Genomic DNA, 13567 nt, shown 5'->3' on the forward strand with positions numbered 1-13567 from the left:
AGAGGACGAACCAGATGAGGGTGACTGGCATTTGGAGACTGCAGAAACAGACCACAGTGATGACAGTGTGGAAGCAGAACTGTCCAGTATGTTTCGTGACAGTTCGGAATCGGACGATACGGGCGACGATGATGAGGAAATCGCCGACGATAAAGAACCAGCGCTCGCAGAGGTAAGCAAACCAGGTGTTACGTGGCATGAAGAACCACATGGGATGCAGTATCACCCGTTTACGAAAGCAGAATGTTTGCTGATGAAGCCTGCTGGCAATACGCCAATGGATTTCTTTAGGCTACTGGTTACAGATGACATACTGCAGCTCATAGTTGACGAAACAAATGATAACGCACGGAATATATTTGCGAGCGCAAATACACAAGAGGGCTCTAGAATTAGTAATTGGAAACCCGTAAGTATAGAAGAAATACTTGTCTTCCTGGGGATTTCATTACATATGGGTAATGTCAAATGTGCCCGACTACAAGACTACTGGAAGAGGGATCCGCTGTTCGAAAATAAAGGAATAACGATGAGTATGAGCAGACAGATATTTGCTTATCTTACGCGCATTGCATTTTGCAAAAAATCCAGAGTCAGGCGAACCGAAACCAAATGATCGACTGTATAAGATACGCCCTATATTGAATTATTTCAACAACAAAATGTGTAATGTGTATTATCCAGGTAGGGATCTCTCTTTAGATGAATCAATGATTCTTTGGAGGGGACGATTGTCATTTAGACAATACATAAAAAACAAAAGAAATAAGTATGGCATCAAATTGTACATGCTAAATAACCCAGACGGCTTCATCAATAAATGCGCTGTGTACACGGGGATGCGTGGTGATATGGGGGGAAAAGGGCATGCTGAAAAGATAGTATTGCATTTGTTAGAAGAGAAGGTGAATGTTGGCCATCACATTTACATGGACAATTTTTACAACAGCTTTGCCTTAGCTAAAACCCTGTTGAATGCAAAAACACATTGCACCGGGACACTAAGGGTAAATAGGAAAAATACCCCTAAAGACGTGGTATGCGCCAAGCTGGGGAAAGGGGACACCATAGCACGATATTCGGACGGGGTAATGATCGGCAAATGGAAGGATAGACGAGAGGTCTCCTATATTTCCACAGAATACCCCAATACAATGGAACGTGTGCAGAATGCACGCCAGCAAATAGTCGCGAAACCACTGCCAATTATCAGATATAATAGTTGTATGTCTGGGACCGATAGGCAGGACCAGATGTTGTCTTATTATTTATGTGAACGAAAGACAATCCGCTGGCCAAAGAAACTATTCTTCCATGTAGTTGACATGCTAATGTTCAATGCACATTACCTATATAATAAATACTCAGGGCATAATATGACTTTGTATGATTACAGAATACAAATAATAAAGGGACTACTTCCACCAATGGACGTTACAAAAGGTGTGCGTAACAAATGTAAAGACACACATGTTGTGCAAAAGCGGGACGCAACGGAAGGGACGAAGCAAGTTATGCGGAAGCGATGTAAAATGTGCGCGGCACGGGGCAAGCGTACGGATACACCATACGTGTGTATAACGTGTCCAAACCAACCTGGATTCTGTTTGAACTGCTGCACAATTACACATCCATAATGTAATGGGACGTCGTATCTACAGAGGAAGATCTGTTTGTGTTTGATTTGTAAAGTGTTTGTTTTATTTGATAGCCATGTAAATATAGTTACATTGGTTGCTCAGAATATGATGTTTCTGTACAGTACCGTATGTGGACTTATTTGTGGTTTGCTATAAAAACATCACCTCTACACCTTGAAAACTTATTTGTTACTAGCTGCAGTGCCCGGCGTTGCCCGGGTGTGTATTCATTCCTGTCTTATTTTAGTCCATCTGCTTCTTCTCTCTCTGTCCATCGCCTCCTGTTCTATCGCTATCTATTTTCCATTCATCTCAGTTCCGTTTTCACACAGGTCAATCTTCATGACATAATATTTCCTGTACTGTGTGTCCCACAAGAATATAATTTTCCATGTTCCCCGGGAAGAATATTAGGAAACTGCAAAATGAGGTGCGAATGGAGTTGGTATTACAGACGTAATACATTACAACCACATGCATAGTGGGACGGATTTTCGTGCGTTTCATAGTTTTGACGTCATATCTCCTGTACTACGTGTCATACTATGATATAATTTCAAAGCTACATTTAGTGGTATATATGCATATCCTCTGCAAAATTCTTCGCGAATAGCTTTAGTAGTAATGACATAATAAATAGAAATCACAAACCTGATGTTGCGGTTATTCAAGAACAGAATTGTTTATGACGTCATATCTCCTGAACTATATATCGTAAGTAGTTTTTGCTACCATAGCAAATGATTCATTACCTTAGAGAAGATTTGTACCAAATTTGATTGAAATCGGTGTACTAGTTTAGGAGCAGATGTGGAATATCGTCACATGATGCGGCCGTTTTTGACGAATTACATTGTTCATGACGTCATATCTCCTGACGTATGTGTCGTATGTGGTTCTTACCCCTACAGTGATAGTTTTCCGATAATAGGAATATGTGTACCACGTTTCGTTGAAATCGGTCCAGTAGGAGGAGATGTGGAACATACATACATACACATACAGTCATTTTTATAATATGTATATATTTGTGATTGGGTTTCCATAGCACCACATTGCAGACGAGTCCTGTTTCTTTTTCTTCGTTTTATAAATCTTTTGGTGTTTTCCGACTAATTCTTTTTCAATGGAGTGGATTTGTCACTTGTGTGAATTGCATTTTCTGTCCAGTTAGCAATACAATAAATAAATAAGGGGCTTTGTTAGAATTGTTTGCAATAAATGCATGTAACGCTTATAAGCGACAGACAGCAGGCAGCATTTATCACATGATCGGCATGCAGCTAAAGTGTACTTGTATTTCTATATCTAGCACCTCTTCCGCAGACGTTATATTCGTTGCCAATATTACGTTCGTGCACAACATGAATTTGTCGCAAAACTAGACATTAGTCTTGCGATCAAAATTTAGGCGTGTTCATAATTTGTATTCAGCCAGGTATGGATTACGAAATATAAATTCCAGCAGTATCTTATTATAACTTGAAACTGCTGACTTCCCTTGCAGAACAAAGTTTTATTCATCCATAAGAATTATGAAAAGATACAGTGGCGAGCTAAGTCGGTAACTATGTAAAGTTATTTCCTCGAAATAAAAATCATAGAAGGCCGTGCGGCTGCAAAGAGAAGTGATTGCAGCGCTCCTGGCAGCTAGCCCCGAACTGTTTTGACTGAGTGGAACGCTGCGCCTCTGGTAGCCAGCGTACGAACTCCAAACGAATCAGCTGGCGGCATCTAGTTTATTCGCCACAAACTTACAGGTTTCGCAGGGCTATGATTTCAGCTCTCAGCGCACGTGCGCTTACAAGCGTCCGCCTCGCGCGTTAGCGGCTCGCACGGGCGACCGCAGCGAACGTGTTAACTGTAAGTAATACAGGGTGTCCGAAAAGAATTTCCCTGGTTACATAAATTGATAACTCAGGCTAGAAGTAATATATAAATATGAAACTTGTGTCAAATTGTTTACAACTATCAAAGTTTTTTTTCTGTTTTAGGTTCGCAGTACGTAAGTAGTGGATGAGGTTCAGTGCCCTAGAAGCCATGCTAACCAATCAGGAGAAGGCACAGTGTGGGCGCTCATGAAACGAAGACATGATGACTCTTCTTCATGTTTCGAGCGCCCAAGGTCATTTACCCACCGGGGCCCCCGGGGTCAGCATGGCGGCGGTCCCTGTCCCGCTGAGATAATTTGTCCTTTTAGGACAATTATCTGAGCAAGCACCCACGCCAGCAAAAGGTTGGCACGTGTAAAAGTTGTCGTTTTGGAGTGACAGACATATGAGTATTGATAACTGCAGTTGGTTAGCAACCACTCCAGTATATAAGGGGCATGCTAGTGTCGTCTGTACATTATGTCCTCTGAATCGACTCCGGGAACTTCTATTGTCGCTAACAAGCTGCCAGAAATAGTAAGTACACTTCTATTACAATGGAAACTTTGTACAAACTTGCACGAATTGCTGTTTGTGGAAGACTGCAAAATGCGTTGGATGTTTTTTCAATTAGATGTAATACAAACAATACGGGAAGATATTCTGTTGGAATTTCGTGTTTCGAAATTTAATTTCATGTTAAATTCATATAGGTTGCCAGAATGTTATATATTTAATAAAAGTGAGAATGTTCCAATGATTTGTGAGATCGTAAAGGATGCATTAGAAGCTTGTGCAAAAATAAGAGCAGGAATTCCAGTTCCATGGGAAACACTTGGTTTAATCGCAATGTCTTCTTTTGACACTTGTACATTCTGGCAAAGTAGATTCAAAATTAAATTATTTTTTTATGAAGTAACTTACAAGCATTTTGTATATACTATTTGTGAGAACTGTTTATATAAATTACCCGATTCATGCCAAAACGTGCTACTGCAACCACTTCTTATTGAAATGAAAATTAATATGGTAACGAAGACACCATCATTTTCATATGGGGTAACTTGTCCACCACATATTAAACAATATAGTCATTGGTGCATGTTTTGTGCAAATACTCCATTGTTCAGAAGTTTACGTTGTGGTGGCTCGTTAAGCAGTGTATCGGATTCAGAGGAAGATGACGCTGATATAGCTGATTTGTTGTTTGCAGATTTGTAATGGAGAATCTGTTGGAAGCCGTCCAGACGATCTTCACTCTTTTGGAAGCAGAAATACCAACACCGTCCTTGAAGGCAATGATATACTTAATGACGAGATTGAATTGCAAGCTGGCACAGGGAGATGGACTCTTAGGCGAATACATCTTTACCATTTTGAACTATTTGACGTAATTCGAAAGTTCTTCATTAGTCTCGTCCTTTGGTTTCCAGAGCTTCTCCGAATATCTGAGATCTCTGAAAGATGGTATTACACTGACATTATTGCTCTCAGAGGAGAGAACGAAGTTGATGAATTCTGTAGACGAATTAATATCATTGCACAAACCTACCCTGGCCAGATTATCATGTGGAAACATGATGGGGACCACATCCACCTCATACACGACTGTATCTACTCATCAAGACGGTGCCGCTGTAGGTTTCGAACTGACAGATTTATTGCCAGTCGAATTAAGAAAACAACAAGACGCACTAGAGCAATCGCAGCCATGTCAGACATCGACTGGCTCAATGTTCTTTTATATCTCTACTTGCAAAAACGGCCAAGTAGGGGACAAGTTCGGCTTAGAGGAACTGATAAGCGATTGCCTGGTGAGCTTGAAATTATACAATGGAACAGTTTCGTCGAGCAGTCCCTCACAGTATTGGAGGGGCAAGACACTGGAAATGTTAATCAATGTGGAAGCGAACTCGCCAGTGATGCAGCATGTAAATGGCCTCATAGCAAGCGCCAGCCAATCGTTACAGGGAAAGGGTACAATGCTGAAAAAACAGCGAAAAAGGTACTATCCCTTTTATTAAGTTATAATTGTATCCCCCCGGAAAATATAGTCAATGTCATGCCATCCGCTCATCCATATTTTATTAATTTGATTGACCCTAAATTCAAACGATTTTTTGATATGGGCTTAGAATTGTACAAAAAAACAATAAATGAATTGGATTTACATGGTGTGGTACCATGAGACACGATCACCAACCACAGTGCAGACACACTTCCAGACAACATTTGGAAGGAATCCACCTGATGTCAACAGCATTAACACTCTAAGCGCCAAGCCCGTAAAATTTACGGGCCTGGGATCGCGCGAAAATCACCAAGCCCGTAAAATTTACGGGCCGCTACATTTAATTTCATTCAAAACACTGCAACGTTATTTCTACGGGTTTGGCCAGCGCTATACGTTTTTCAGATGTTTATTAACAAAATGCGTCCATAGATGTCACGGCAGCGCTGTAATTCATGTTAAAACTTATCTTTGCGTTCTCAGTCTGTATATCATTCAGTTGTTTGTCATCATGTTTCGGCGCGGTTTATCAGACGCAGAAATTGCGGATTTGATCAATCATAGCGACACTCTGGATAATGTAGAGAGTGATTCAGACGATTCTGAATGCAATGGTGTGTTTGAAGGTACGTATTTCCGAATTTTCCACGTAATTGTGCAGTACGCACATATCTGTTGAACATGTGTAAACGATGTATGTAGTTACACATAATGTGATATTCTTTTTAGAAGACGAGATTGATGACAGTTTGTCTTCAGATGAAGACGAGAATGATGTTGAAGGTGTTGCTTCAAATCCAGCAGCTGTGCCGTATCCGAAAGACAGTGAGTGGACTGCAGTTGACACCTACCGACCTCTGCCTGTCAACACGACACCCAGGCAGATACTAGTGGATATTGATGAGTCGAGTTCTGTACTGGATTGCAGTAAAGTGTTCCTTACTGACAGTGACGTAAATGAACTCAAGAGACAGACAAATTTGTATGCATCACAGACAATACAGAAGAAAAGAAGAGGAAATAATCTGAAGCCCCATTCAGTTTTGAGTTCGTGGAAGCCAGTGACTATAAGTGAGATGAGGCGTTTCTTGGGTATTATTTTCCACATGTGTGTTTCGAAAAAGCCCAAAATTGCGGACCATTGGAGCACTAATCCTGTTCTTAGTTGTAACTTTTGTCCCCATGTCATGAGCCGTTTGCGTTTCACTCAGATACTGTCATGCTTGCATCTTGTTGACAATTCAAATCAGAAAAAACCAGGCGAAGATGGATTTCATCCACTTTACAAAGTTTTGCCATATTATAATAATTTGAAGGAGCGATGTATCCAGGCATATCGTCCCTCAGAAAAAGTGACAATTGATGAAGGAATTTGCCCATTTCGAGGTCGTGTGAGTTTCCGTGTTTACATGCAAAATAAGCCTCATAAGTATGGACTGAAAGTATATGCTGTTGCTGAAGCCAGTAGTGGCTATGTTGTAAATTTTGAAGTTTATGCTGGTAAGCATATTGTTGACAATTCTTCGTCTGCGGTTATTTTGCGATTGTTGTCTGACAGCAGCTTGCTGAACAAAGGCCACACTGTGTATTTAGATCGATTTTATTCCAGTCCAGAGCTATTTCAGCAACTGGCAGAGAAAGGCACTGGAGCTGTTGGTACTGTGAACAAATCCAGGAAAGGATTGCCTAAAGATTTAGTATCTGCTAAGCTGAAAAAGGGCGAAATGTCTTTTCGGCGTAAAGATAATGTATTGGCAATGAAGTGGAAAGATAAGAGAGATGTGTATACATTGTCTACAAGGCATCAAGCAACATTTGGTACGCATACTAAGAGAAATGGGTCTGTAGTATTGAAACCACTTCAGGTACTTGATTACAACCTCAATAAAATTGGAGTGGATATTGGAGACCAACGCCTGCAGTACAATCCGTTCCAGCACAGAACTGTGAAATGGTGGCGAAAATTATATTTCCATTTGCTGCTTATGGGAGTATCAAATGCATTTTGGCTGTACAATGCAGTGCACAGGAAGAAAATTACAATAACAGACTTTATAACAGTGCTTGCAGTTCAGCTTGTTGAAGACGACACACTTGAATTCATTCCAAGAAATGAAGGAACTGTAGGTCGGCTAACAAAGAGACATTTTTTGCAGCACATACCTGCAACTACTAAGAAGTATGCTGCTCGTGTGTGTCACGTGTGCAGTTCCAGGAGCAAGAAACAGAGTGGCAAGGCTTCTCGCAAAGAGACACGATACGAATGTGAACAGTGTGGCGTTGCACTCTGCCTGGAACCTTGCTTTAAAATTTTCCACACTAAAAAACAATATGATTCTGTGTGAAATTTATATGTAATACTGTATACTATCAGAAACATGTAATGTAGTGCCACAATTTTGGTTAAAAATAAATCACAATTGTATTCCCTTATTCGTATGACTTTTTCTAAATTCTTAAAACATCTAAGTGATTTCTATAACTGTACCTTAAAGCTGTGCATTGTAAAGTAGTTTCTTTCACTCAGAATTAAAGTAGAAATGTGCAGCTTCAAGATGGTACCAAATTTGCCACAATCCAAACAGTAGATTTGATGCAGTAATTTTTTTAATATTGGTAAAATTGCCCGGTTTCTAGGGACGGGTGCATAAAATAGGCCTGGTACAGAGAGTGTTAAAGCCTGGTATTTGAAGTTCAAGAACACAGGATTGGTTGCTGACCTTCCGAGGTCTGGTCGACAAAGAACCTCAGCAGACAGGGTGGAAGCTGTAAGGCAGTCTTTTCTGCGAAGTCCGAAGAAATCTCTGCGCAGGGCCTCACGTGAATTACAGATGCCAAAAAGCTCTCTCCGTGACATTTTACACAAATGTTTATTGTTTTGTGCATACAAAGTGCAAATCGTTCAGGCCTTGTTGCCCAATGACAGTACACGTCGATATGACTTTGCGGTTGAAATGCTATGACGTATTGAGGACGATGATGGTTATCTCAGACGAATTGCCTTTTCCGACGAAGCAACCTGTTTTGTCAGTGGAGTAGTGAATCGCCATAATGTGCGCATTGGGGTTCACAACCCCCCCTGGCGAGGTCACGGAGTGCACCAGAGGCAGTCCAAAGGTGAATGTTTGGTGCGCGCTATTGCTCGATCGAATTATCGGGCCATTCTTCTTTGCTGATGCTACCACACATCTGCAGTGTATCTGGACATGTTGCAACTGTATGCTGTTCCTCAGCTGCTTCAGTATCACCCCGATGTCTTGTTTCAGCAAGACGGTGCACCGCCTCATCGGGGTTTGGACGTCTGTGCCTATCTCGATATGACCTTTCCTGGGCGTGGTCGGGATTGGCCACCGGTTTGGCCTCTACGCTCTCCTGACATAACCCCACTTCTTTTTATGGGGTTATGTCAAGGACAAGCTCTAACAAACAAGTGTACCAGATCTTGAAACCCTGCAGCAACAGATAACCACAGTCGTTAAATCGATCCCTCCAGTGATGCTGGCTAATGTGTGGACGGAAATTGAGTATCGCCTAGATGTGCTACGTGCTACCAAGGGTGCTCATGTGGAAATTTACTGATGTGTGAAAAAAACTTTGATAGTTTGTAAACAATTAGACACCAGTTTCATATTTGTATCTTACTTCTAGCCTGAGTTATCAATGTATGTAATCAGTCAATTTCTCGAAAACTAAAATTTTCACTACATATGCCCATTATATCAGAAACCATCGTAGATAAATGAATCACATTTTCAGATACTCTGCAAAACATAAAAAGCCACCTCTGGTACTACAACATTCATGCAACATACAGTAAAAATATTAAGGTCGTGCATCAAATAGTTTTTTCAGAAATGGGTCAAATACTTGCCTAAATTGACATGGGTTAGATAGGCAGGGTGTGGTCCCCTTAAGCGAAAACAAATGGTGTGAATCATGATAGTGTTACGATGCTGTGGGCACACTTAGAATTTATACCGGTGCACGAACCTTCGGGTGAAGTCTGGTGCTGGCGAGCCAGCTCTGCAGCCGCAGCAACATCAAAAGGAACGGAACAGAAGCGCCTGAATTCCCCCAGCCTTTCGTTTCCTTTCTTCGAGACATTACCACGCCGCGGCAATATAAACACCACCTTGCTGTCACAGTCATTCAGTGTGGATAGTTTCGTTCAGTGCATGCTGCACACATGTATAGTGCTCCCAACTTTAGTGTCTAATGGACTATTTTATATAACTATATTAATTCGTTTACTTTAGTCTCTTAGTGTATTGTGAATTAAGTTTGCAATGGATAAATGGTGATATGGATAGTGATATACCAGCAGAAATTTTGCGTTATTTCTGGGCAGGAATGCCAAGGAAGTGGAAGATGGTCAAGCAGCAGTGGCGGCACAGCATAGGTAATTATTATTATTTTTATTATTCTTTATAGTAATAATAATAATAATAATAATAATAATAATGAACCATGGACCTTGCCATTGGTGGGGAGGTTTGTGTTCCTCATTGATGCAGATAGCTGTACCGTAGATGAAACCAAAATGGAAGGGTATCTGTTGAGAGGCCAGACAAAAGGGGAGCCGGAGGTGGTCAAATCCAAAAAATTACGATATTTTTTTAGCCGGAGGTGGTCAAATCCAAAAAATTACGATTTTTTTTTTCCCTACCGAAAATTAATAGGTACATTCCTCTTTAATGTAAACTTTGAATTATTGTTCTACTCGCCCTAGAAGTGGAGTTATTACCATTTTCCCCCACGCCGGCAGAGGAAATGGGCGGCCGCTGAATGCATCTAACACCCTCTCGTGACTTCCTGGCGAACTGCTTGGGATTTTCTCGGCCTGTTATGCATACAGCGCCTTATGTTACGCATACAGTGAGTGTGCAAGGGTTGGCTACATTGTTTTCTGTGACAAATGAAGCGCTAAGAGCGCGGAACATCGTCTCTTTGCTGTTTACCGTTTCAAATTAGTTCAGTGTTGCGCCTGTTGTTGGTAGTATTATACTTCTTGTGTAAAGCATTGTTCTGGTTACGATGCCACGTTTTAGTAACCGTGTATACAGGGTGGTCCCGAATTCATGGTACAAACTTTAATGGTAGGTACAGGACATTGTAACAAGGATTTATTGTATAGGAATGTATAGTCGCAGGTGACGCGGTGAGGCGTAAACAGGGGAAAGAGAAATGGAGTGATCGGTTGGTGTCACTGCCGGTAGAGGGCAGTAGATGAACATGATGTATCGCAGTAGGGACAAGCGCCATTCACAATTGTGCTGCCGTAGACGATGGGTGACTTTACGTATGCAGAAAAAGCAGACATGCATTACATGTACGGCCGTGCAAATGGTAACGCCAGAGCTGCGTTACGAATGTATCGCGCGGAGTATCCTAATCGACGAATGCCGGATCATAGAATTTTTCAACGGTTACATCGTCAACTTTGTGAAACAGGTACGTTCGACGTCAACAGACATGACGCTGGTCGATTAAGAGCTGTACGCACTCCAAGACTGGAAGAACGCATCTTGAACATAGTGGCTGATAGACCCGAGTCAAGCACAAGAACTGTTGCGCGTGACGTACATGTGAGTCATCAGACTGTATGCAGAGTGTTAAATGAAAATCGCTTACACCCCTTCCATTTTCAAAAAGTACAAGCATTGAATCCGGCAGATTATCCTCTTCGCGTGAACTTCTGCCAGTGGTTGTTGCAGCAATGTGCGTTGCAGCCGGATTTCGTAGGTCATGTGCTATTTACAGATGAAGCAACATTTTCACGCGAGGGTGTCTTTAATGCGCACAATTCCCATGTGTGGGCAACAGATAATCCACATGCAACGCGTCCACATGCGTATCAACAACGTTTCGGTATTAATGTGTGGGCTGGTATTGTGAACGACTTTTTGATTGGGCCATACTTACTACCCACGAGACTCTGTGGCGAAAGCTATCTTATTTTTCTGCAAGAAGTGTTACCAGAACTGCTGCAAGATGTTCCGCTCGCCATTCGTAACCGCATGTGGTTTCAGCACGATGGAGCGCCAGCACACTTCAGCACTGCTGTACGGAATTACCTGAATGCCACGTTTGGTGCTAGATGGATTGGGCGTGGTGGACCAGTCCCTTGGCCACCCCGATCTCCTGATTTCTCTTGCCTCGATTACTTTTTATGGGGACATCTTAAGAGTCTTGTTTATGAGACTCCAGTTGACTCAGATGAGGATCTCTTTGCTCGCATATCTGTAGCTGCTGCAGGTGTGCGTGAAATACCAGGCATCTTTGAACGTGTACGCCAATCGCTGCACCGACGCTGTCAAGCATGTATCGCTCATGGTGGACGCAATTTTGAACACTTACTGTAAACATGACACTTGTCAACAACGATTTCAATAAAATCTTTCGTTTTCCTTTCGGCCGTTATTTCCCCTGTTTACGCCTCACCGCGTCACCTGGGACTATACATTCCTATACAATATATCCTTGTTACAATGTCCTGCACCTACCATTAAAGTTTGTACCATGAATTCGGGACCACCCTGTATAAGAAGAGGAAGAACGTAGGGGAAAGAAAATTAACACTAATACCAAGTTGTGATCCACTGGAAAAGGGTCTGCTGCTGGTAAACTGTTTTGTGGTATTATGAACTTGCCATCACCTCCAAGCAAATTTGGGTACTACTGTGAACTGGTAGGATCCTCTGTTGGCTTTGAAAACCATGAAGGAAGCAGTGGAGGAATCTGTAGAAATGAACGATGGTTCTAGGGATTTGGTAGTGGCATTAGATGGTTCCTGGCAAAAGAGGGGTCATAAATCCCTAAATGGGGTTGTAACTGCTACTTGTGGAGATAGTGCAAAAGTGATAGATGTTGCAATATTATCAAAACATTGTAGGCGCAAAAATAAAATCAAAGGAGAGTCAAAGGAGAGCACAGTGGAACCTGTGAGGCAAATTTTAGTGGATCAAGTGGAGCAATGGAAGTGGATGGAGTTAAACAAATTTTTGAACGTTCAGTTCCCAGATACAACGTTAGGTACAAATACTACCTTGGGGATGGTGACTGCAAAGGTGATGGAGTTACGGATGTGTCGAAAGTGCGTTCGTGGGTGCGACAGTTTAATAAAGGCAGAACATCGTGTGACAACAAACCGAAACAACCTCGGGCTCGCACAAGCCGGTCTGACGATATGATCGAGAAAGTGGAGAAAATTGTTTTGGGGGATCGCCGAATGACTGTTGAACAGATTGCCTCCAGAGTTGATATTTCTGTGGGTTCTGTGCACACAATCCTGCATGACGACCTGAAAATGCGAAAAGTGTCATCCAGGTGACGGACGACCACATGGCTGCCCGTGTGGCATGTTGCCAAGCAATGTTGACGCGCAACGATAGCATGAATGGGACTTTCTTTTTGTCGGTTGTGACAATGGATGAGACGTGGATGCCATTTTTCAATCCAGAAACAAAGAGCCAGTCAGCTCAATGGAAGCACACAGATTCACCGCCACCAATAAATTTCGGGTAACCGCCAGTGCTGAAAAAATGATCGTGTCCATGTTCTGGGACAGCGAGGGCATAATCCTTACCCATTGCGGTAACAGGTGCATCCTACGAAAATGTTTTGAAGAACAAATTCCTTCCTGCACTGCAACAAAAACATCCGGGAAGGGCTGCGCGTGTGCTGTTTCACCAAGGCAACGCACCTGCACATCGAGCTAACGTTACGCAGCAGTTTCTTCGTGATAACTTTGAAGCGATTCCTCATGCTCCCTACTCGCCTGACCTGGCTCCTAGTGACTTTTGGCCTTTTCCAACAATGAAAGACACTCTCCGTGGCCGCACATTCACCAGCCATGCTGCTATTGCCTCAGCGATTTTCCAGTGGTCAAAACAGACTCCTAAAGAAGCCTTCGCCGCTGTCATGGAATCATGGCGTCAGCGTTGTGAAAAATGTGCACGTCTGCAGGGCGATTACGCCGAGAAGTAACGCCAGTTTCATCGATTTCGGGTGAGTAGTTAATTAGAAAAAAAATCGGGGGCCTTAGA

Source organism: Schistocerca piceifrons, chromosome 11 (assembly GCF_021461385.2).
Source record: "Schistocerca piceifrons isolate TAMUIC-IGC-003096 chromosome 11, iqSchPice1.1, whole genome shotgun sequence".
Lineage (NCBI taxonomy): Eukaryota > Metazoa > Arthropoda > Insecta > Orthoptera > Acrididae > Schistocerca > Schistocerca piceifrons.